Source organism: Sarcophilus harrisii, chromosome 4 (assembly GCF_902635505.1).
Source record: "Sarcophilus harrisii chromosome 4, mSarHar1.11, whole genome shotgun sequence".
Classification (NCBI taxonomy): Eukaryota; Metazoa; Chordata; class Mammalia; order Dasyuromorphia; family Dasyuridae; genus Sarcophilus; species Sarcophilus harrisii.
This window is the reverse complement of record NC_045429.1, coordinates 402,401,623-402,426,680: the sequence shown is the minus strand read 5'-3', so window position 1 is coordinate 402,426,680 and position 25,058 is coordinate 402,401,623. Positions and strand designations below refer to the sequence as shown.

Genomic DNA, 25,058 nt, shown 5'->3' with positions numbered 1-25,058 from the left:
CATTTTCTTTTGTCCTTCAATCTTTCCCAACATGAGAGATTTTTTTCCCAGTGAGTTCCATCTTCTCATTATGTGGCTGAAGTGTTTAAGCTTCAGCTTCAGTATTTAACCTTACAGTGAATAGTCTGAATTAATTTCTTTAAGTATTGATTGATTTGCTCTTATTGTCCAAAAGACTTTCAAAAATCTTCTCTAGTAAAACTAACAACAAAGTGTCAGTTCTGTGACACTCAACTTTTCTTAGATTTCATTTCTCACAGCCATATATTTATTGCTTTTGGAAAAACCATGGCTTTGACTATATGGACCTTTGTTTGCAAGGTGATATCTCTGCTTTTTAGTATGCTATCCATATTTACCATAGCTTTCCTTTGAAGGAGCAAGCATCCTTCATCAGTCATGATCTGCAGTTATACAGTCATCATCTGCAATGATCTTTTACCTTAGAAATATGAAATCTCACATTGCTTACATTTCTTCTCCCTCTATTTTCCAGATAGTGATGAGACCAGATGCCAAGATGCTAGAGTTTGTTTTTTAATTTGTTTTTATTTTAATATTAAATTTTGAAGAAGCTTTTACACTTTCCTATTTCATCCTCATCACTTTTTGCTCTCAAAATGGTATCATCTGCATATCTGAGACGCTTGATATTTCTTACACCAATCTTAATTCTGGCATTTGATTCATTGATCAGGAATTTCACATAATATACTCCGCATATAAGTTAAATAAATAAGGTGAGAATATGCAACTTTGTCATACTCCTTTTCCCATCTCAAACCAATCAATTGTTCCACATCTGGTTGTAACTGTTGCTTCTTGGTCCATATACAGGTTCCTCAAGAGACCAATAAAATGATCTGGTAATCCCATCTCTTTAAGGACTTGCTACATTTTGCTGTAATCCACACAATCAAAGACTTTAGAGTAGGCAATAAAGCAGATGTTCTCTTCTGGAATGCCATTGCTTTCCTCATAATTCACTGAATGTTGGCAATGTCTCAATGGAATCTCTAGTTCCTCTGCCTCTTTCAAAAGCAGCTCTTCTGGTAATTTTTTGGTTTACATATTGCTGGAGCCAGGCTTACAGAATTTTAAGCATAACCTTGATAGTTTGTGAACTGAGTACAGTAATGTTCAGTAATTTGAACATTCTTTGGCTTTGTCCTTTAGGATTAGGACATAAACTGGTCTTTTTCAATCCAGGAGACGCTGTTGAGTTTTCCAAATTTGCTGAAATATTGAGTATACTACAGAATTGCCTCTTGGAGTTTTAAATTGCTTAATTGGGATTCCATCACCTCCACTAACATTGCTAACAGTGCTCCCTAAGCCCCACTTACCTGGCTGTAGATCAGCAACCACACATTCTGGTTAGTAATATTTATTGATATTGAGATTTTTCTTGTATAGTTCTTTTGTGGATTCTTCTTACCTCTTCTTAATCTTTTCTGCTTCTGTTAAATCCCTACCATTTTTGTCTTTTGACATGTCCTTTTTTTGTAGGAAAATTTCCTTTGATATCTCTAATTTCGCGCGCGCACACACACACACACACACACACACACACAATCAATCCCACATCTTCATTTTACATACAAAGATACTGAGACCCGAGGCAGTGGGGAGGGAAGGGAATAACCCATGATGACATAGAGGACTTAGTGTTCATCTGATCCAACCTCATCACTTTACATTTCTTCCTCTCTGAAGAATCTGAGGCCCCAATAAAAGAATTGAGTTGCTTGAAGACATGTTTTAACTTTAGAGATCAACTAGTCCAACTTTCCCTTTTTTGCAGAAAGGAAACCTAAGGCACATAGCAAAGAAAGGACTTGCCTAAGTTTAAACAGAAATTTAAGACTAGTTTTCTAATATATATCCTTTGATTTCATGACTGGATATCTTGATTTTTAAAAAATATATACCATGCTTACACATGATACCTTTATCTTGCTGCTCTCAAATAAATAATAAGATTTGAAAACTGTATTTCAATGATGGGTTTATTCTAACACATTTCAGTATTAGTTGTAAGATAAAATAATCATTAAGATAATATATGTTAGTTTTTCCTTATATAGCAGGATAAATAATTGGAAACTCTAATTTATTTGATGTAATTTCCCCATGTGTATGAGGATTCTACATGGGATGGGGATTTGTTACTCATAAAGTTGGATATCTGTACATGGTGCTTTTATGAGGTACATGGACTTTGGTGGGAGGACATAGTGAGTTCTTCTTAGTGACGGGAATGGTTTCATGATAATTAGTTGACTGATACCTTAGGATGACAAATCATAGACAAGGATTTATTAAGTGCCTACTGTATATCAGGCACTATGCTAAGTGATAGATATACAAAAAAGGGTTTTCTGTCTTCAAAGAGCTTACATTATAATAGGAGAGAAAACATGCCAATAACTAGATACAGGCAAAATGTAAATGGAGTTCATTGATGTGTAATCTGAAAGATGAAAGTACTAGCAGCTGAGGGAATCTGGAGAGATTCCTTGCAGAAAGTAAGATTTAAGCTGAGTCTTGAAAGAAAGCAGAGAAACTAAGGAGGTAATGATGCAGAACCTGCTAGGCCTGAGGGACAACCAGTGCAAAGATATGAAGACAGAAAATGCAGTTACACTCAACAAACTTTAAGTGGTTTAAGTTACTAAATTGTAGAGTACCTGGAGGGAAGGGAAGCATAAAACTAGATAGGTAGTAAGGAGTCGAGTTGTGAAGGTTTTTAAATGTCAAATAAATGATTTTATATTTGATCCTGAAAGTATCAAGAAGCTACTCCTTAAACAGGGAAGGAGGATTAAGGGAAGAGACTTATACTTACACTTTAGTATAAGTATATATATACACACATATATGTGTGTGTGTATACTTTATATATACTTATGTGTTTATGTATACTCTATATACATAAAGTATATTTTATATATATACATATATATATATTATATAAAGTATTTAGTAAAAATCACCCCTAAAGCTAAGTAAACGATGGATGCATTTAGGGTGTATGTAAAGCAGAGAAACTGGCCCAAAGGTCATTGTAATGGTCTATAAAAAGGGTGAATAGGGATTTAATTAGGATGTTAAACTAGAAAGAAGAAGGGACAATACATGAGAGATGTTGTAAAAGTATAAATAATAAAATTTGGCAATAGGTTGGAGAGTGAGTACAAGAGAAGTGTCAAATGATAACCTTAAGGCTAAGAATCCTGGTCACTATAAGAGATGGCGGTACCATATGCAGCAATAAGGGAAAAATTGTTAAGAAGGCTTCAGGGACAAGATAATTAGTTTTATATGGAATTTACTTCATTTGAGATGCCTATGGGACATCCAGTATGAATCACCCAAAGTTTAGTTGATGGCACATGACAGTAGCTCAGAAAAGATTTGGATGTATAGAGCTGGGAATCATATAGAAAGCAGGGATCATCACAAATTTTGGAGCTTTTAAAACAAATATATAAAATAATACAAAACAAAAAGAGAAAAAAACTCAGGAGAGAGTCTTGAAAGGGACCTACAATTAGTAGGAGAGTGATAAACAGGTAAAGAACTAGGAGAACTGAAGAAGAGCCATGCCACAAAACCTGGAGAGAGATGATCACTTTCCATCTGGTTTTGAGAAGGCACTTTTTACAGTAAATTCCTTAGGGCATGTCCAAGTATCCCCCCAAAAAATAACATTGATTGTTACAAGGATGTATGTAGGAACTATTCATCCTTGGTTCTGATTGATTGATCTGATTGATTGTTTATCTAACAAATATAATTTCATTTAAATGAGTGAGTCAATAAGTAGAATCCCAGCTTTATATTAGGCTAGTATTTCTCAAAGTATGGTCCAGAGAATCCTGGGGGTGGGAGGATAGGAATACTGAAACCCTTTCAGTCTACAAATTCAATTTTTGTTTTTATTTATAATATGGTAAATGTCTATAAATATAACTCACATAAACAAAGACTCTTTGGACAGATCCTCAATACTTTTTAATAGCATAAATAACGGAGAACAAATGCTTGAGAATTACTGCATTAGAGGGCAAAGGATTTATCTCCAGAACCAAATAAATGCTTTCTTAAAATTTAAAGCCCTTGTCAACGTGCTCCTTCCAACATTTCCAGTTTTTTAATACTTTAATTCAAGTAATCTACAATTTAACAATCCCAACTTCCTTATTGTTCCTCTAAGTCAACTTTTTTTGGCCGATTCATATCTTGTCACTAACTGGCCCAATGTTTATAATGTTCTCCTTCCTCATTCTGCCTCTTGACCCCACTGATTTCTTTTAAAATAATTCAAATCCCACCTTGTATGTGAGACTTTCTTTAGTATTCCATTGCTACTGCCTTCCCTCTAAGATTACATATCATTTCAGCTTGGCAAAAAAAGCAATTAGACCCAGAGCTAATCAAACAAGACTAATTCAGACAAACTGAGACCTGGGAAAGACTTAATTTAAAAAGCCAAGGCCACTTGGCCATGTCAGGTCATCACCAGTCATCTAGTCTTTTGTCTTGGCACTGAACTTCTGTGACTATGAGGTTTAGGACTTTACACAACTCTGCCTCCCTTAAATCTAATTTACATAAAATCAAGGCACTATCCTCATAATGTCATTGGTCTTCTTCAGAATGAAGGACAAACAATAATAACTATTTGCTGTGTTTATAATTGTATGTATAAAGCTACTTGCATGGTGTTTCTTCCTATTAGAATATGGGCTCCTTTAAGCCAGAGACTGTTTATCCCTTTCTTTGTCTTCCCAGAACCTAAATAGTATCTGCCAAATGGTAATGCAATAATGAATACTGACTGATTAACTAATCAAAGACTTAACATGACTGGAACTGCGAACGTTGAAAATTAGTCTTGTGGAAGTAAGAAGGACAGTGTGGAAGTCAAAGAGAATGCAGTTGAGAAAAGCTGGAGTGATGGGGGAGATAATGAAAAGAGCAGTGAAAATAGACAGATAGGGATGGATTCAAGAAATATGCTTGCCTATTATCAGGATCTACTAGTTCAAAAGAAGGAAAAGACAATGATACTGATAGTTACAGATACCATCACTAATTGACCCAGATCCTGAAATAGCTGTGGCAGAAAGAGGTATGGATTTAAAATCTAATAAGCTCTTTATTATTGACTTTTATTTGTTTGTTGTCATTTCACTTTGACAAAAAAAAAAAAAAAACTGTAGGAAACATGCTAAAAAAAGAACAATTGTGGGCTGCTTAAATATAAGAAAACATCATCTTCAAATAATGCTCCACATATTGTCAGCTTCTTTTTTGACAACATTAGAAAAGTGAAGACTTCTTTGGCTCTGGGTATGATGTCCTCCACATAGGATAAGGTTCAAGGAAAGCAAATTCTTTTTATTTCAATCACACCATTCACATGCTCAAGTTCATAACCTTGTGTCTAAACACATGACCACCACAGATGATATTTCACTTGTCTCTTGAAGGAGAAGACACTGTCTTTATTTTGCTCTGGCAAACTCTGCCAAATGCCTCATTACCTCCAGTCCTTACATCAGGAATTTGAAGGGCAAACCCGAGAGACAGGGGAGGAGATCTACTTAGCAATCAAGGTCCCAGAAGGTTAACCAGCTTCAGATTCCACTTGAGCAAGGCAGAAGAGTGCCCAAAGGAACACTTTGGTTGGTTTCCTTGCTAACCTTGTGTTGTTGCTATTGATTTTTTTCTTTTCTCTTGCTAAATGAAATCTGAGTTAAAAAAAAAATAGAATGCTTCAGTATTCCATTCTAGAAGTTAGAGCACTTAACTTAGGTACAATTGCATTTTCTCTCTTTTGTCAGTCTCAGATACTTGGTCAAAATTCCTGACCTCCAGAATTCTGAAAGATGACCCAGTAGAATGAAAGTACTCTCAAGATAGTCCATTTCTATTTTTGGATAGCTATATTTGTTAGAACATTTTTACTAATATCAATAATTATTTAAAACAACTATCCATTTCTTTTCATACTTCACTTTGGGTCCAGGAAAAATAAACATATCCTGTCTCTGACATGACAGCTTTCCAAATATTTGTTAGCATGTCATCTAATCCTAACATTCTCCCACTTTTCATTGACCGATCTTCTCTTCTTCCAACAAAATAGTCCCACTTCCAACAACTGGTCTACAAGGGGCTTGGCTTCCAATTTTCTTTTAATTATCTAATAAATGGCTTTCTATTCCATTCTCTTCTATTTCATTCTCTTCTATTTCGAAGGTCAATGTTGTCCTCTTATTAATGCCCCCTTATCTACTCATTCTAAATCAGTGCATTCAAAAGACATTTAAGTTTTTTTCCCCTTTCCTTCCCTTTCTTTGTTTTCACTGAAATTTGTAAACAATATAAGCAAAATAATAAAAAGAAGAGGAATAGATTGAGGGGGGAAAGTAATTCTATGACATATTGTTGTTAAGTCATTTTCCAGTTGTCTCTGATTCTTCATGACCCCATTTGGGTTTGGTTGTTTTTTGGCTTTTGTTTTTGTTTTTTGGGGGTTTTTTGTTTTTGTTTTTTTTTGGCAGAGACACTAGAGTGGTTTGCTATTTCCTTCTCCAGGCCACTTTATAGATGAGGAAACTGAGGCAAACAGGATAAGTGATTTGCCCACAGTCACATAGATAGTAAATATCTGAGGCCAAATTTGAACTCATGAAGATGACTCTTCCTGACTCCAGACTTGATGCTATCCACTGTATCACTTAGCTATCTTATAACTGTTACAGTCCTCTCATCAATATGACTTTATCATTCATCACTGTTTGTTATATGGATAATACATATAATTTTAGTATTTAAGTATTGCACACTCACCACTAGCAAACTCAGGAACACCTGGGTTCAAGTCCTGCATCTTTCATAGAATTTCTGTATAACCCTACAGAATCCTTGGACCACTCAATGCCCCAGACAACATTCCAAGACTAAAAATTGCAAAGCAGATATTATTCTGCATTATAAGAGGGAATTTGCTCACTCCAACTTCCCTTTAAAAATAAATCATGGACCCAAAATAAAAGGGAAAATAGCATCTATGGATTGAAGGGAAAAGTTACTTTTGCTCCCTAACAACAATAATTGTAGTATTGCTCTTGATGAAATTGTATATATTGCAACAAGGAACATTTCTATTTATTATGATGATAAAGGGAGGAATTTTCTTAATATTATGCTATGTCTTGGGTCTAACCAGTGTCAATTTCCTTGATGAAATTGGAAATGAAATAACAGTATTCCAAACTCAACTGGGGCATCAAAATACAGACACTGAAACAACTCTTAGCACAAACTATGAATCTTAGAAATGAAGCTTCACTATATTATTGCAAAGGGTGTTGATATTGCTAAGTCATTTTTGGTCATGTCTGACTCTTCCTGATCCCATTTGGGGTTTTCTTGCCAAAGATATTGGAATGTTTTGATATTTCCTTCTTTAGCCTATTTTACAGATAAGCAAACTGAAGCAAAAATGATTCAATGATTTGTCCAGGGTCATAATATTGGACCCTTATGTATCATCTGAGGTTGGATTTAAACTCACAAAGATGAGTTTTCCTGGCTGCAGGCTGGGCAAGTTTAAATAGTCATAATAATTAAAATAACAGTCTTTCTAATGAAAAAGCAAAGTTTGTATTTTCAACAACTTTGACAATTTTTTTTAAATGAAATGAACTCCACACAATCTATTCTGGAACATTTCCTAGAAAAGATATGTAGAATGAGCACAGACTGAGAACTTTCTTAATTTTTGACTTCACATCTGTGTGTACAGCAAATTTAGAAAACTATGACAATTATCCCAGTGATTTCTTAGGAAGCAATATATAAGATAACTGGAACAACTTAACTAGATTTGCTGGGGCTTTGTCTACATTACTTCATTTGAGGCTCATATAAATACTCTTCGCCAAGTATCAAAAGTATCCCTCTTTTTCTCTTGCTAGACCTGTGATTTCATTTATGGGAGAGACTCCTATTATAGAAATCCCTCTACCAAAGTAGATATTTTCATAGATTTATATTCTCAGAGAATTATCTGGAGATCTGAAAATTTCAAATAATCTGTCCTATTTATAAACTATGTCAGAATTAGGCTTTTTTTTCCTCTGAAAGTAGGTCCTATTTGGGAAAGAGTTCAATTGAATCCATACGACAAACTTGGGCCCTTTGGTGGCTTAGTTGCTGGAATGCCATTCTGGTGTCAAGAAGTCCTAAAGTCAAACCCAGTCTCAGACTCTCACTAATTGTGTTACTTTGCTCAAGTTATTTAACCCTATTTCCTCACTTGTAAAATGAGCTGAAAAAGGAAATGGCAAATTCCTCTATTATCTTTGCCAACCAGACACCAGATAGCTCAACAAAGAATTAGACACAGCTAAGATAATTGAACAACTACGAAAAGTTATGTCCTAAAAACTTGCATTGAAAAGGAAAGCTATACCTGTAATAAAATTAAGTAATTTTAGGGGCTTACTGTGTACCAGAAACTGTGTCAACTAGAAGGGATAGAAATAAAAGTGATCAAGTCGTCCTTATCCTGAAGAAATTGACATTAAAGTAGGGTGTGAAGACCGCGTATTTTAAAATCAGCCAGAGTCAGGAATTCAGGTTAGGGGAAAATCATCAATCTTTATTCTCAGTGAAGAAAGATCAGAGGTGGAAGGGAATTGGCCATAGCAATATGTGCAGATGAGTCAAGAAGCTAGCTAGACCAACAGCCACATGACTAGCAGCTATATGGAACCCAGGCCAATCTCCCCCAGCTTCTCTTCCTGTCTCTCTCTGCCTCCATCCCCCAAAATCGTCATTTCCTATACAACACATCAGGACTTGCACAGAGAGTGGGCGGGGGCCATTCTTTATCCAATCATGTATAATATTAATAGGGTATAGTCCAATGACTATTTAGTCTCACATACTTGGGACCTCAGTGCATCAACTCAAACCTCAGCCTATTACATCTCCCGCTTTCTTTTGTTTTAGAATACAGGTGGTCATGCCATCCCTGACTCCTCAGGGAGGTCAGAGCCCCCAAGGGGAGGTGATCACACCCTCCCTAACTTCTCAGGGAAGGAGGTGAAAGCACTGAAAAGGAGATGATCAGGGCCTACTTGACTTCTCAGGAAAGGTGGTGGAAGTACTAAAAAGGAGATGATCACACCCTCCCTGACATCTCAGGAAGGGAGATGAAAAGCACCAAAGGGAAGTGGGGGTTGCTAGCGGGTTTCTGGGCTGAAGGGTCTTATTATGCACAAACCCATCAGCATGGGAGGTATTACACAAGCACATAGCAATAACGCAGAGGCTATTAGGGATGACTCTCCCCACAGTCAGTTCAGGCTTGATGTGGTGTAACAAACATGAATTGTACACACAAGCAGTGGAATAGCAAACAATATAAATCAACATGGTGTTGGAAAAGATCACCAGAAGTCCTAGAAGGGTATGTAAATAACAGTCACACATACACCTTCTTCAGCAGCCAAGAGATAGTCCAAAACCAATCTATTGTCCATTGCTTCACATGTCAGGGAATCATGATCCCCCTGAGTTTTTGAAGTCCTGCAAAAGTCTTTTTATGTGTTAGGGAATCCAATGATTCCAGCAGATTTTGAAGTTCTGTAACAGTCTTATCATTTTCAGAAATCCAATGATTCCTAAGGACTTTTCAAGTCCTATGTCTCAGAAATCCAATGATTCCTAAGGGTTTTCAAGTCCTATGTCTCAGAGATCCAATGATTCCTAAGGGTTTTCAGAATCCTACAACAATCTTATCATGTCTCAGAGAATCCAATGATTCCTGAGGGTTTTAAAGTCCAACAGTCTTTGATGTCCATGAGTCAAACACCATAACTGCCACGCTCTTACAATGGTGAGCACAATCAGCAACAGAACTACCCGATATTTCTTGGGTCTTCTCCTTTGTTTCAAGGGTCTGCTCCATCTCTCTGCAGTGGACAAGGTGAATACGGCTTGTTGGCATCAATCTGATTTCTTCTCCACTGTAGAGATACAAGTAAACCCTCTCCCCAAAGCGGTTAGCCTATCTGGTCCTTTCCATCTACCACTTTCTGGATCTCTCCACATCACCTGGCAATTATCTAAAGATAGTGGAGCTGCTCACACTGGACACTGCCCTTCCAGTGGGTTATAAAACCTGTCTGCTGGAGCCAGTGCATCTTTGTCAAAAATCAAGTTAATAGTATAAGGCTAGATTTAGAAGTTCTCTAGGATTACCTGTGGCTCCCCTTTCTTTTGTTTTTGGAGGGTATTTAATATCTCTGTTTCTCCTCTCCACTATTGCCTTCTTGAGAATTAAAAAGGTATGCCGTTTTGTAAAATCTTATACTGTGCACAAAGGGTGCAAAATTTTTGATATAACAGGACCATTGTCTGTTTTTATTTGTGGCACATCCATAATGGCAAATCTTTGTGAATTCATTGACCACTAGGCTGTCTCTTTTCTGCTGGCAAAAGTAGATCGAAAAAGTGTCTACCACAAGTGGATAAAGACAGACAACAAAGATTTATAATGGGTCACATCCATTGCCAGATTTCATTGGGTCTCAAACCACGAGGTTCTTCCCTGGAGGCAGTATAGGAGCGTGGAAAGGAAGGCAAGCTTTACAGGCTTTTACTATGCTCCTACCTTCCTCCTTGTTATTCAAATTTAAACAAAGCTCGAGCAGCCTGATGATATTTAGAATGAGATGCCTGAGCTTCTTGGAATAAAGGGTATTGACCAACATAGTTAGAAGGCTATCTGCCTTTGAATTGCCATCAAAAATGGGACCTGGAAGTCCACTATAAAGAGTGGACATGTAAATATAGATCTTACCTGGATGCTTTTCTCACTTGATCTTGAAGTTTCTTAAAGAGCTGATATATATTAGAGGCTGCAAATTTTATTTGGTTGGCAATTCTTTTACCATACCTACTGAATAACCAAATCAGATATTATATTTATGTCTCCTGGATAATAAGTAAGAGCTAGAATGATTGCGTACAATTCATTCTACTGAGTGAATTGAAAAGGAGTTCGTACTTCTCTTTATAGTTGGATCCTTGAAGTACACAGCACAAATATCATGTTTGGATGCATCCGTGAAGATAGTTGGTCCTTTAAGAGAACTTTAGAAACTTTTCTTCAAGAATCTATCGCCAATTATGTAAATAGTCTGGTTATCTTTAATGGAACCCATGTATAAAATTTGGAGCCATGGCTAATAAAATTTGCCACTCTGGGATAGTCTCACAATACACATTAATTTGTGTATTGGTATAAAGTGTATATCTTGTCAGGTCTTTCCCAGATAATTGTACTGCTTGCTTAGTGGCCTTTAATAAATTCTAGTCACAAGCACTGGGTAGGGAGTAAGGCTTTGTTCTGGTTTTGCCTGGAGGTTCACCCACTCTATCACACTGTCTCCTTGATGATGGACTGCTGTGGGTGCCTCTTGTATGGCAAAAACTGATATTTCCAAGGTTTTTGAGTGACTCTTTCAACCACATTGGATAAAAGCCAGTTCAACTTCTCTCAACGCCTCTTGAGCTTCTTTTATAAGTTGGTGTGGTGAATTTAAAGCACTGTCTCCTTAAAATGTCATATAACGGTTGTAACTGATAGGTAGTCAAACCTAACACTGGTCGCATCCATTGGATATCTCCTATCAGTTTCTGAAAATCATTCAATGTGTTTAGCTTTTCTGTTCGTAAGGACAGTTTCTGAACTGTAAGATCCTTAGGGTATACTTCATATCCTAAATACTAAAAAGGAGCATGTCTTTGAATTTTTTCTGGTGCTATGTATAATTTGTAATTCCTTAGTGTTTCTATGTCTTTTGTAGACATTCTTCTAACATTTGTTCCTCAAATTTGCACATCCAATATATCATCCATATAATGTAATAGCATAACTTTTAGGAATCTTTTCTTACTGGAGCAAAACAGTGGCAACATACATTTGACACATAGTATGGCTGTTTTCATTCCCTGTGAAACTGTCCATTCATATCTTTATAAGGCTCAAGCTAAGTTAATGCTGGGCCCTGAAAACAAATCTTTTCATATCCTCCTTATCCAGAGGGATAGAATAGAAACAATCCTTAATATCTATGACCCAAAGAGGCATTCTCTGGCAATTGGTAGGAGATGGAAGTCCAGGCTGAAAGTTCCCATAGTTTCCATCTTCATTCATCTTTCTTAAATCTGTTAACATCCTCCATTTTCCAGATTTGTTTTTACAACAAACACTGGGAATTCCAAGGACTTAGAAGGTTTTAATGTCCTTGGTCAAGCTTCTGTACTATATCTAATAAGGGCTGAATTTTATCATTACTTAAGGGCCACTGTTCTATCCACACTGGTGATCAGTTTTCCATTGGATAGGAACAGGTGAAAGTGCTGGCAGGCCTTCCTGGCACCTGCTTAAAAACCGAAGTACTCATTTTTAACCCTAATTGCTATAGAACTCTCTTTCCCCACAGACTGATGGGATTTTTCAACTATAAAAAGGAAGTAAAAACTCCTGTTTTGCCTTCAAAAGTCCATCTCATAGCGGCAGCACTAGCTTCGACTGCTATTGATCCTCCTACGCCAGACAGGTAGGTGTCTGCTTTAATCTTTGGCCAGTGACTGGGCCAATTGGCACCTCTGATAAGTGTCTGATCTGCACCAGTGTCTACCAATCCTTCCAATGGAAGGCCATTTATATAGATCGTGAGCATAGGTCGGTCAGTTGTTACAGCTGCTGTCCAGTATATTGCTAGATTTTGTGATTTGGAATCAGAATCTGGGTGACTCTCACCAGGTTGCTTATTAGGATTCTGTATGAGTAAACCTGATGCTACTATTTCTCCTGGGTGACAAGTCACACGTTGTCTGCTTGTATTGGTGATTGGGATATTATCTACACATTCCCCAGTTTCCCACATCATGTGTGGATGGACACTGTTTGTACATACTCTCAGGAGGTAAAATGGTCAAGCCTACTGTGCCTGGAGGCAAGGGATCCATAGGCTGGAGAGGAACAGATTTCACCTCTCCAGGGGGTATCTTAGTTGTCTCAGCTGCATACAACTCTATTCTCCCTAATTGTAATCCCTTTCTCCCATCAGATTGCTTCCTGGCTGGTTGATTGTGTAATCCCTTTATCCCATCATATGGCTTCCTGGCTGACTGATCATATTGGGGTATTGGCTGTCTAGGCACTCTCTGGGTGCACCATTGGCTGCCATCATGCCCCAAGTGTTTTTTGCCTGGGGCCCCCTCATCCTGTTTCCCTGAACCTGTCTACATTCTGAGGCCCAATGGAAGCCTCTATTGCATTTTGGACATGGGGTACTGGGTCTTGTTCTCCCACCCTGCTTTCTCACTCTGACTCTATACCAACATTGAGCTTTCAGATGCCCTACTTTACCACACTGAAAGCATTGACGATTCTCTCTGGAATCCCTTGCCAGAAGGGATCCTGTCTACCCATGTTGGGATCTTGGGAAGTGCATCATAGTCTGGCTATAAAAGGCATTTGTGCCCACTGTGGCACAGCGTCTTATGAACTCCTCTAAAGGAGCATCCTTGCGCAGTCCTAGTATAATACTTCTGCACACCTCGTTAGCATTTTCCTTAGCAAGTTGCCTTATTAAAACATCTATTGATGCATTTTCCCCCTTAATTCTTGTGATAGCAGTCTGCAAACGTCCCACAAAGTCAGCAAAGGGTTCATTTGGCCCTTGTGTTATTTTTGTGAAGGCCTCACCTTTGTCATTTTTATTGTGAATCAAAGCCCACGCTTTGATAGCATTAGCAGCAATTTGCTCATATGATGCTACTGAATAATTAATTTGTACTGTGACATCTGCATAGGGATCTATACCTGTTAGTGGGTCATAGGTGATTGCAGCATGAACTGCATTTTGACTATTTTGTTGGGCTTGTGTCCTACAGAGCTCACTATATTCAGAAAGCCACATGTAATTTTGTCCAGGTTCTAGGCATACCCTTGCTATAGATTTCCATTCATTAGGAGTCAAGATTTCAAAAGCTAAATTCTGTAATAGCATCTTAACATAAGCTGATGTAGCCCCATAAAGAGTGCAAGCCTTTTTCAGGTCTTTGAGGATTTCTATATTAAAAAGAGCGTATCTTCGACTTTCTTGATCTGAGGAATTAAACTGGGAAATTACAGGGGAAATATGGGGCTTTAGTTCCCTCACATCTACACCCTTTTCTTTTGCCTTCATTAAGCCCTCTTGCAATCTACTCATAGGAATAGTTGGATGCTGAGGCGAAGGTGCTGGTGCTGTCACTGCTCCCCCCTCCCCCCACTTCCCCTCCTCCCTCCATCCCGGAGGGTGGAGTTGATGGAGGAGAGTCAATCACTTGCTCCTGAGGTGGGGCTGAAGCTGCCTCCTAAGGTGGAAAGTCACCACACCCTTGCTCACTTAAGTCTCTATGCCCTGTGGGGATATGGTCATTAACCTCTTTATTGTCTTCTTCCTTAATATCAGGCTTCCCTATTTGGCTACAGGGAGCAGATTTTTTCTTTCTTCTAGGAACAGGGTTTCTTAATGCTAACTGAATTATATTGTATAAATAGAATGCCTCAATGGAAATTGAATGAGGACCGTTTTCATTGTAATATGCGGACACTGTTGTCCAACCAGGGACCGGTTATCTCAAGAGATATGCTCCTGTTCTATGAACCAAGGGGGAATGCGGTTTAATGTACCCAGAAGTCTAGCTACCTGTTCCCAAGTTATAAGTAGCCCTTGTCCTTCTATCAGTTTAAGCATGCTTTCTATAGCACCACTCGTGGGTGGGGTTGAAGGGGTTGAAGGGGTTGGGGGTGGGGATGGAGAGTCTTTAGCTAGCATTTGTCCCATTTTAGCCAAAAAAAAAGATTACTGGTTTAGTTTTTAAGAAAATAAGTTCCCTGTTTGTCTATTAACAATACTCACCCAAGTTCATGGTCACTGGAGACTTCTTCAGTCCTTGATTCCCACCGTTGGGCACCAAATGTGAAGACTGCGTATTTTAAAATCAGCTGGAATCAGGAATTCAGGTTAGGGGAAAATCGTCAATCTTTATTCTCAGTGAAGAAAGATCAGAGGTGGAAGAGAATCGGCCATAGCAATGTGTGCAGCTGAGTCAAGAAGCTAGCTAGACCAACAGCCATATGACCAGCAGCTACACGACCAGCAGCTACATGATCAGCAGCTAGGAGTATGGAACCCAGGCCAATCTCCCCCAGTTTCTCTTCCTGTCTCTCTCTGCCTCCACCCCCCAAAATCGTCATTTCCTATACAACACATCAGGACTTGCACAGAGAGTGGGCAGGGGCCATTCTTTATCCAATCATGTATATTAATAGGGTATAGTCCAATTACTATTTAGCCTCACGTACTTGGGACCTCAGTGCATCAACTCAAACCTCAGCCCATTATAGTAGGGAAAGACAATACTTGTCAAAAAGGAAGAGTTGGAAGGGCCAGGAAGGAGGAGAGGTGTGAACACATCAGAAGGTTTTGCAGATGATCAGACAAGTGGTTATGAGGAGTCCTGGTTAGATAAAGAGGAGTTAAAGTTCATCATTTAGAGCCCATTATCCCAGGTGTAGAAGTCTTGGACCTCAATGTCCCGATAACACTGTCTTTTTTTTTTTTTTTTTTTTTTTTGTTGCAAAAATTCATGTATGTTCAAAGTTTGATACTCTGAAGGTAGACTTTCTGCAAAGTTTGTTTTAGATCATGATACATAGAACTAGATAGAAATTTTATGACCTCAGTTTAACTCAAAACATAAAACATTTCATCTTATAGGAATGTCTAACATTAGTCCAGGCTCATGGGACTACCCAGCTACAGCAAACACATGTGGCCAAGTACTAGAATAAAAAGGATGAGTGGGATAGAGTTTGCAAGTTATCTTTCTGACAATGAGGAGAAGGGAATGAAAGGGTTCCACTGCAAGAAGTTTGATAAATGAGTAGACAGTCACATCTGGACCACAAAAAATTAAAGAGGCTTTGGTACAATTTTATTCCAATTTGTATTCTTTGGAGATAGCATGCAAAACCATTGCTAAATGGGGATTCCTTTAGCCTGCTAAACATCCCATTTCAATTAGCATATATTTACATATGTTGACATACAAATATACAGACCATTAGTCTTAGATAAGGTATGATGCAACACCAGCAGGTAAGTTATTTTTTATTAGTGGAAGCTTAGGGGAAACTTGACCAAAACTATCCTTTGGGGAGGGGAGGTGCTATTTACACAATTAGCAATCTATTTTTCTTATTTTGTATTTTAGCCATTCTCATCCATATGGAAGCACAGGACAAAGCATAGGAAAATAGATTTAGAATTAGACAAGGCCTCAAGGACATCAAGACTAATTCTCTTCATTTTTGAGATGTGGAGAGACACATATAGGTAAGCTGACCAAAGAGATCACAAATTTAAAGAACCTAAAGGCATGTTTTTACACTGTTCTATATAGCTTGCCATTATACTTCTTAGCAACTTAGATTACCTCATGAATTTATTATGTTGTGGCCAAGGTAATTCCCTCAGGTGCCAACTGGAGTCATCTAGAAATATTATCTAGTAGACAGGGGCTTCACAACATAGAAGCCTCAACTCTGCAGTTCAAGATCTTTAATCATATAAAAGGCTAGAAACTATATACATACATATATGCATATATGTGCATGTAGATATCTATCTATCTACACACAAACACACACACACACACACATATGGAGAGAGAGAAAGGAAAGAGACAGAGAGTGGCATAGAGAGACACAGAGAGAGAGAGTCCTGGCTTTCTTATTTACTTTATATGTATATTTAGCAAGCTAAACATCCCTGATGCTCAATCTCTTTTTAAAATGGGCTACAATAATACTAATATTATTTCATGAGGTTGCCATGACAATTAAGTCTTAATCATTTGTATTTTCATCCCCAGCAAAATGTCTGGTACACAGCAAGCACTTAAAATGTGCTTTAATCTCATTAAAAGGATAACCGTTCCATTTTCAATAAAAATCATTTAGGACATGGCTTTTCATGGTTGTTTAATTGTTTAAATGATTTTTATATGCACAGCATTGTGCTAGGTACAAAGATAAAAATGGCATTACTTGCCATTAAAATAATTGCAATATTTTCTATTATTTGTAGGGGGAGGGTGAAATATGAAATATACAAAAATTAAAAGAAATATAAGCCAAGCAAAGTTCTTTAAGAATATCTGAGGAGTAATAGAGCACTTTTAACTGAAGGGAGTTGAGAGAAGCCCTTTATATAGTGTAAAGCATTATTTAAATTCATTACTGTTTGTATTTCATTTATTTTTTATTAAAAATTTTTATTTTCAAAACATATTCATGGATAATTTTTCAATGACCCTTGCAAAACCTTGTGTTCCAAATTTTCCTCCCTTCTTCCCACCCTCTCCCCTAGATGGCAAATTATCCAATATATGTTAAACATGGTAAAAATAGATGTTAAATACAATATATGTATACATATTTATATAAATATCTTGCTGCACAAGAAAAATCAGATCAAAAAGGAAAAAAATAAGAAAAAATAAAAAGCAAACAAACAACAAAAATAGTGAAAATGCTATGTTGTGATCTATTCTAAGTTCCCACAGTCCTGTCTCTGGGTGTAGACGGCTCTCTTCATCACAAGATCCTTGGAATTGGCCTTAATCATCTCATTATTGAAAAGAGCCAAATCCATCAGAATTGATCATTGTATAATCTTGTTGTTGCTATATACAATAATCTCCTAGTTCTGCTCATTTCACTTAGCATCAGTTCATGTATTATGCTAATAATTTTTTTTTTCTAATATTGAACCAGCCCTGCATCCCTGGTATTAAACCCTACTTGGTCATAGTGTATTATCCTGGGAATGACTTTCTGTAATCTCTTTGCTATTTTATTTAAGATTTTGGCATCAATATTCATTGGAGAAACTGATCTACAATTTTCTTTCTCTGTTTTTATCCTACTGGTTTAGGTATCAGCACCATATCTCTGTCATAAATGGATTTTGGTAAGACTCCTTCTTTCCCTATTTCTTCAAATACTTTGAAGAGTATTGGAATTAATTGTTCTTTAAATGTTTGGTAGAATTCATGTGTAAATCCATCCGTCCCTAGAAATTGTTTTCTTAGGGAGAAGATTAATAGCTTGTTTTATTTCTTTTTCTAAAATGGGACTATTTAAATCATTTATTTCCTTTTCTACTAATCTGAGCAGTCTATATTATTGTAGATATTCCTCCATTTCACTGGGATTATTAAATTTTTTGATATATAATTGGCAAAATAACTCCCAATTACTGCTCTAAATTCTACTTCATTGGAAAAAAAGGTCTCCCTTTTCATTTTTGAGACTAATAATTTGATTTTCTTCTTTCCTTTTTCTAATCAAATTACCTGAAGGTTTATCTATTTTGTTAGTTTTTTCATAAAACCAACTCTTAATTTTATTTGTTAATTCAATAGTTCTTGTACTTTCAATTTTATTAATGTCTTTTATTTTCAGAATATCAAATTTGGTATTTAATTGAGGGGGGGGTAATTTCTTCTTTTTCTAGCTTTTTAGTTGCAAGTCCAATTCACCAATCTTCTCTTTCTCTAATTTATGCAAGTGCAAGAAAGCATCTAGAAATATATAATTTCCCCTAATAACTACTTTGGCTCTATCCCACAAATTTTGGTATGTTGTCCCATCATTGTCATTCTCTTGAATGAAATTACTGATTGTGTCTATGCTTTATTGTTTCATCCACTCATTCTTTAGAATTAGATTATTTAGTTTCCAATTAATTTTTGGTCTATTTTCTCCTGGTTTTTTATTGCATTTAATTTTTATTGCACCATGATCTGAAAAAAAAAATGCATTTACTATTTTTGCCTTTCTGCATTTGATTTTGAGGTTTTTAGGCCCCTAATACATGGTCAATTTTTGTATATGTTCCATGTACTGCCAAGAAAAAAATATATTCCTTTCTGTCTCCATTTAACTTTCTCCAAAGGTCTATCATCCCTAATTTTTCTAGGATTTTATTTACCTCCTTAACTTCTTTCTTATTTATTTTGTGGTTTGATTTATCTAGTTCTGAGAGAGCAAAGTTGAAATTCCTGACTACTATGGTTTTGCTGTCAAATTTTTCTTGGAGCTCTCTTAACTGCTCCTCTAGGAATTTTGATACTATACTATTTGGCACATATATGTTTAGTATTGATATTACTTCATTATCTACGGTAACCTTATAAGTAAGATGAGTTTCCTTTCTTATATCTTTTAATTAGATCTATTTTTGCTTTTGCTTGATGTGAGATCAGGATTGCTATCTCTGCTTTTTTTTTTTTTTAACTTCAGCTGAAGCATAATAGATTTTGCTCCAGCCTTTTACCTTCAGTCTAAATGTATCACTTTGCTTTAAATGAGTTTCTTTTAAACAACAAATTGTAGGATTCTGGCTTTTAATCCTGTCTGCTTCCATTTTATGGGAGAGTTCATCCCATCATATTCACAGATAAAGTAACTAACTCTGTATTTCCTATCATCTTGTTTACCTCCATTTATATTTTTCTCTTTCCTTTTCCCCTTTCCCTCCTCTCCAGTATTTTGTCACTGATCACCCTCTCTCTCAAACAGCCCTTCCCTTTTGTAGCCCTTCCCCTCTTCTCATACTTTTCCCCTTCTACTTATGTTCTCCCTTCTATTAGCCTCCTCTCTTCCTTTCCCCCTTCTCCTCCTACTTCCCTACAGAGTGAAACAAGCTTCTCTGTGAAGCTAAATGTGTCTGATATTCTCTCTTTGAGCCAAATCAGAAAAGAGTAAAATTTGCATAATGCTCATCCCTCTTTTCTCTTTTCCTTAATTGTAATAGGTCTTTGTGGTCTCCTCATGAGATCTAATTAACTCCATTTTCCTCTTCTTCCAATAGAATCACCTTTCCTCCTCTAGTTTCTTTTTTAAATCATCATAATAAAATCAAATTATCCCTTCACCATCTAAGTATACTATAACAGAGAAACAGATCTCAAGAGTTAAACATACCTTCCCATATAGGGATATAATTTTTTTAAATTTTAAAAGAAAGTTATTTTTATTTTCCTTTTTACCTTTTTATGCTTCTTTTGAGTTATGTATTTGAAGATCAAATTTTCTATTCAGTGCTATTCTTTTCATCAGAAATAGATGAAATCCACCTGTTTCATTGAATGTTTATCTTTCCCACCCCCCAAAAAAATGATACTCAATTTTGCTGGACAGTTGATTCTTGGTTGCAATCCAAGTTCCTTTGCCTTTGGAATATCAGATTCCTATACCTTTTGATCATTTCAAATGGAAGCTGCTGGGTACTGAGTAATCCTGATTGTGGCTCCTCAATATTTGAATGTTTTTTTCTGGCTTCTTGCAATATTTTCTCCTTAATTTGATAATTCTGAAATTTAGCTACAGTGATCCTTGGAGTTTTCATTTTGTGGTCTCTTTCTTTTTTTCATTTTTTTTTTTTTTTTGGTTTTGTTTGACTGATTCTTGAAGTCTCATTGAGTCATTCACTTCCATTTGTTCAATTGTAATTTTTAGTGAATTATTTTCTTCAGTTAGCTTTTTTATCTCCTTTTCCATTTGGCCAATTGAGATGTCTTGTTCATTGCATTTTTTTCCATTTCACAAATTCTGTTTTCCAATGAATTGGTTTCTTTTCCATATCTATTTTGTAAAGATTTGTATGCTTTTTTCTATTTCATCAAATCTAATTTTAAGGAATTTTCTTCAGATAATTTCTGTTTTTCTTTTCCACACCCTCTTGCAAAGATTTCCTTTCCTTTCTTCATTTTTCTTCTCTCTTTTAAGATCCTTTTTGATTTCTTCCAAGAGAGCCTTGTGAAATGGGGATCAACTCATATCACCCATTGAGGCTTCATCTGGAGCTGATTTGCCATAGGATTCTATGAGGTCTGTTCTTCTCTTTCTCTATAAAAGCTGTCTATGGTCAGCTTTTTTGATCATTTTTAAAAGATTGAGGTTTGCTCTTAAAATAAAGGGGCAACAACTGCTCTAGTTTGCCCTAGGGCTAGTGTTGCTGATTGAATTCTGGTGCTGGGTAGGCATGGATAGGTCTCATGTTCTGGAGTTCTGGGGCTCAGAATTCACCTTTTGTATTTGCTTTGGGTATTTTACAGCTAATCTGGTAATCCACTGGCTCATAACTAGGACAGAGTAGCCTAAGAGCCTCATAGTACATTGCCCAGTGCACAGATTCTGCAATACCCTAGCTTCCTGTCCCAGTTCCTTGCCCGGGTTGATTGGACTCAGCTGCCTCTCCTCCCTGCACAACTGAAACAGATCTTTTCTGAAGTTCTTCCAAAATATCTTCTTCTGGATATTTGTCATTCTCCAAATATTTGTGGATTCTGTCACTTCAAAACCAGTGCAGAGGCTTAATCTGCTGTTGTTTTGAAAAAAGTATGGAGCAGATCAGATAGATATGTCTATTCTCTGACAGCTTGGTTCCACCCTACTATTTCATTCTTAAAACCTCTTACTTCCCAATGATAAAAAAAAAAAAAAAAAGCATAATTCTTTCCCAATAGTTAAGTTGGAGGTTAAGAATTTTTCAGATAATAATTGGTCTTTTTTCATCTTTTACAATTCAAGGGAGCATCTCTTTTCCCTTTACTTAAAAAAAAATAGAATCCTAGATTACTGAAACTAAGAGCCAGAAGGAGCTTCAAAGACCACTCAGTTCAACCTGTACTACAATAGCAAAGTCCTCTTTAAGTGATTTCTTCCATCATGTCTATACTTGCCTCTTTTCACCTTCCATTCACTGCCTCTTATACTGACTCCTGAGATCAAATGGAGCAAGTCAAATCTGTCTTCTCAGTGACAATCCTTTTAAATAGTTGAAGACAATTATTTTGTCCCTTACACCCTCACTACCCCTACAATCATGGCTCATTCTTCTAGGCATCTCAAACCCTCACCAAGTCTTTTCTTCTCCAGATAGACTACCCTAAATTTCTTCAATCAGTTCTCATATTGAAGTCCTCTATACTATAGAGAAATATTACATACACACACACACACACACACACACACACGCAAACACACATTTTATAGCTAAGGAAATTGAGCTTAAGAAAGATTAAATACACAATATCAGAAGTATTAAACACATATGTCAGAGGCAGTAAGAGAACCTATGCTCCTTCTTTCTCCATCCTAATCTTATTTCCACTGTTTCATGCTAGAGTTCTGTCAATACTAATGTACTACCTACTTTTGTTGGATTCTTGCCAAGTGGCTCTTTCAATTAACTTCTTGTCATCTGCCAAAGAGAATTTTGTTTAAGCTTCTAAACTAAATTTTGGTAATGACATATACCTTTTCCCTGTAAACAAGGAAATGAGACTTATTCTCTAAGACATTAGCAATAATATTACAACTCAATGTGCCAAAGATATAGGCAGTGGGAGGCCAATAGTTTATGAATGCCTCATAGATCACTGCAACTTAATTATTCTTGACAGTTAGCCTAAGTAGTGGTTAATTATACTCTACTTTCCTAGGTACATGGAGTGTAAATTCACAGAATATATTAGGCAAAGTCAATACTCAGGAATAAAAGAGTTACTTCAAAGTCTTAAGAATTCTGACTTCATTCTTGTTAGTCTATGCTATTTTAAATGTAATCACAACAATTCAATTAATACTCATTTGCAAGATATGATTCTCTATTCTATAGGTATTTATATACCTATGTACAAATATATACACAAGTAAGTGTTTGTATACATGTGATTTTAAATGTAGCTATGAAAATTTCAGATCAAGCCACAATTTAAAATGTCATTTTAAGAAAGAAGTCCCATCAGAACTCTTGGTTTGACTTCAGGTTTTTCATTGAGATTGTCACTAAATCCCATTAAATCCTATTTTTCTCTTAATCATCTCTAGTCCTGTGCATAGACAGATAGAAATAATGCCAGAAGGATTATACTTGGGAACATATGTAATCTGTGCTCCTTAGCTGGTTCTTCTTCAAGAATATAACTTGCTGATTCTCAAAAAGTTAGTTTCAGAAAAAAGCCTAAGGGATATTGAATATGTTCGTCCAAATTTTCTCTGACCAGAGAAGATAATTTTAACAAGATTAAAGTTTATGAGGTTTGTTTTGCTGCTTTTATTAGCATAATCTGTAATCTCAGCAGTAAGAACATGTGAAATATGAATACCATGCAATGCAGATTCTGAGGAACAGTAAGGGAGGGGGGAAATAAAATGCAGATGTATCTTTAGGAAAACAGCAGCAGGGATAGAGTGTGATAAAGAACCATGAAGGCTATTTATCAATGTTCAGCTTTCAAAAAAAATTAAACATAAACCCTACTGCTCTTGCCTTGAAGTCAGAAACAGATGAGTTTCACAAAGAAAGCTGCTTCTGCTCAAGTGTTATTCACAAGGGAATGTGGATCTGAAAACTTGGGATTATTTTTTTTTTCAAGAATCCAATACAATTAAAAAGAAATGCCATGGGAGTAAAATGTTTTTGCTAGTAAATGGTTTCTTGCATCTGCAAAAATGTTGGGGTAATGCCAAGGCATTTAGTCTCAAAGCAAGAGAAATTGATCTTGTAACAATATTCTGCTACAAGAACTTTACTTCTGTCACACAGAATGATTGATGTAGATTTAATCATTTGGACTCATAGAGGCTGGAACCGTGAAATGACAGCTGAGGCTTGAGCCACCATTTCTATGGAGCTGCAGACTGATAGGCTTAGGGGGCAAAACAGAAAATAGCAAAATATATCTAAGGCTTAGTTCCTGATTTTTTACCCTGGACTTCACTTGAGATAGGATATCAGATTTAGCACAATGATCTCTTCTTTGTACAGAACTCTAAAGCCCTTCACCATTCAGACCCCACTGACCTACCTTTCAGGATTTATTACTTATTACTCCCCTTCTCATCTTGTCATCTACTAAAGAGAATTTTGTTTAAGCTTCTACACTAAATTTTCCAAAGTGATTGAACTGACTGTTCTCTGAAATTGATATTTATCTCCCATCTCTGCTCCTTTGCACAGAATATTTTCTATGGCCAAAATGCATTCATTCTTCACATCTATCTATTTTTTCATTGTGTGTATACATATTTCTCTGTATTCCAATTTTTTTCTTTAATATTATTATTTTATTTTTCCAAATACATGTAAAAATTATTTTAAATATTCATTTTGTAAGATTTTCTATTCCAAATTTTTTCTTCCTTCCTTCCTTACCTCCCCCCTTCCAAAACAGCAAGGAATCTGATATGTTATATATGTACAGTAGTTTCAAATATATTTCCATATTTTCCATAGAGGAAAAATCAAACCAAAAATTTAAAAATGACAAAGAAAAAACAAGGAAACAAACAAAAATGGTGAAAATAATATGCTTCAATCCACATTCAGTCTCTATAGGTCTCCCTCTGGATACAGATGGCATTTTCCATCCCAAATCTACTGGAAATGTCTTGGATCATTGCATTTCTGAGAAAAGATAAGTCTTTCACAGTTGATCATCTCATATTTTTGCTCCTACTGTGTATAATGATCTTCTGCTTCAGCAGTTAGCATCAGTTCATGTAAGTCTTTCTAGGCTTTTCTGAAATCAGGCTACTGATAGTTTTTTATGGAACAATAATATTCCATAACATTCATATAACATTACTTATTCAGCCATTCCCAAACTTATAGTCATCCACTTAATTTCCAGTTCGGTTCCATTACAAAAAAGACTGGTATAAACATTTTTGCACATGTGGGGCCTTTTTCTTCTCTTATGATCTTGTTGGGATAACACTGACCTATTAAAAAATCCTAATTTTCTTTGAGGTTTAGCTTACTGCCATAGATTACCTAGTATGTGAGACTTTTCCTGTCACCAACCTCTGCTCCATTCCTAATTAGAAATGC

General features: G+C 36.3%; 1 long non-coding RNA gene across 2 annotated transcripts in view; it reads left to right on the top strand.

Annotated features, from left to right (window-relative positions):
- Positions 1 to 1,025: 1,025 nt before the first annotated feature.
- The window catches only part of LOC116423396, a 41,441-nt gene continuing 17,408 nt past the window's right edge, over positions 1,026 to 25,058 (top strand). The window contains exons 1-3 of one of the 2 annotated variants that reach the window (XR_004233997.1): positions 1,026 to 1,376; positions 16,366 to 16,487; positions 18,090 to 18,125. This is a non-coding gene — a long non-coding RNA (uncharacterized LOC116423396). The remainder of the gene's footprint in view (positions 1,377 to 16,365; positions 16,488 to 18,089; positions 18,126 to 25,058) is intronic. The other variant, XR_004233998.1, reaches the window with a different exon arrangement.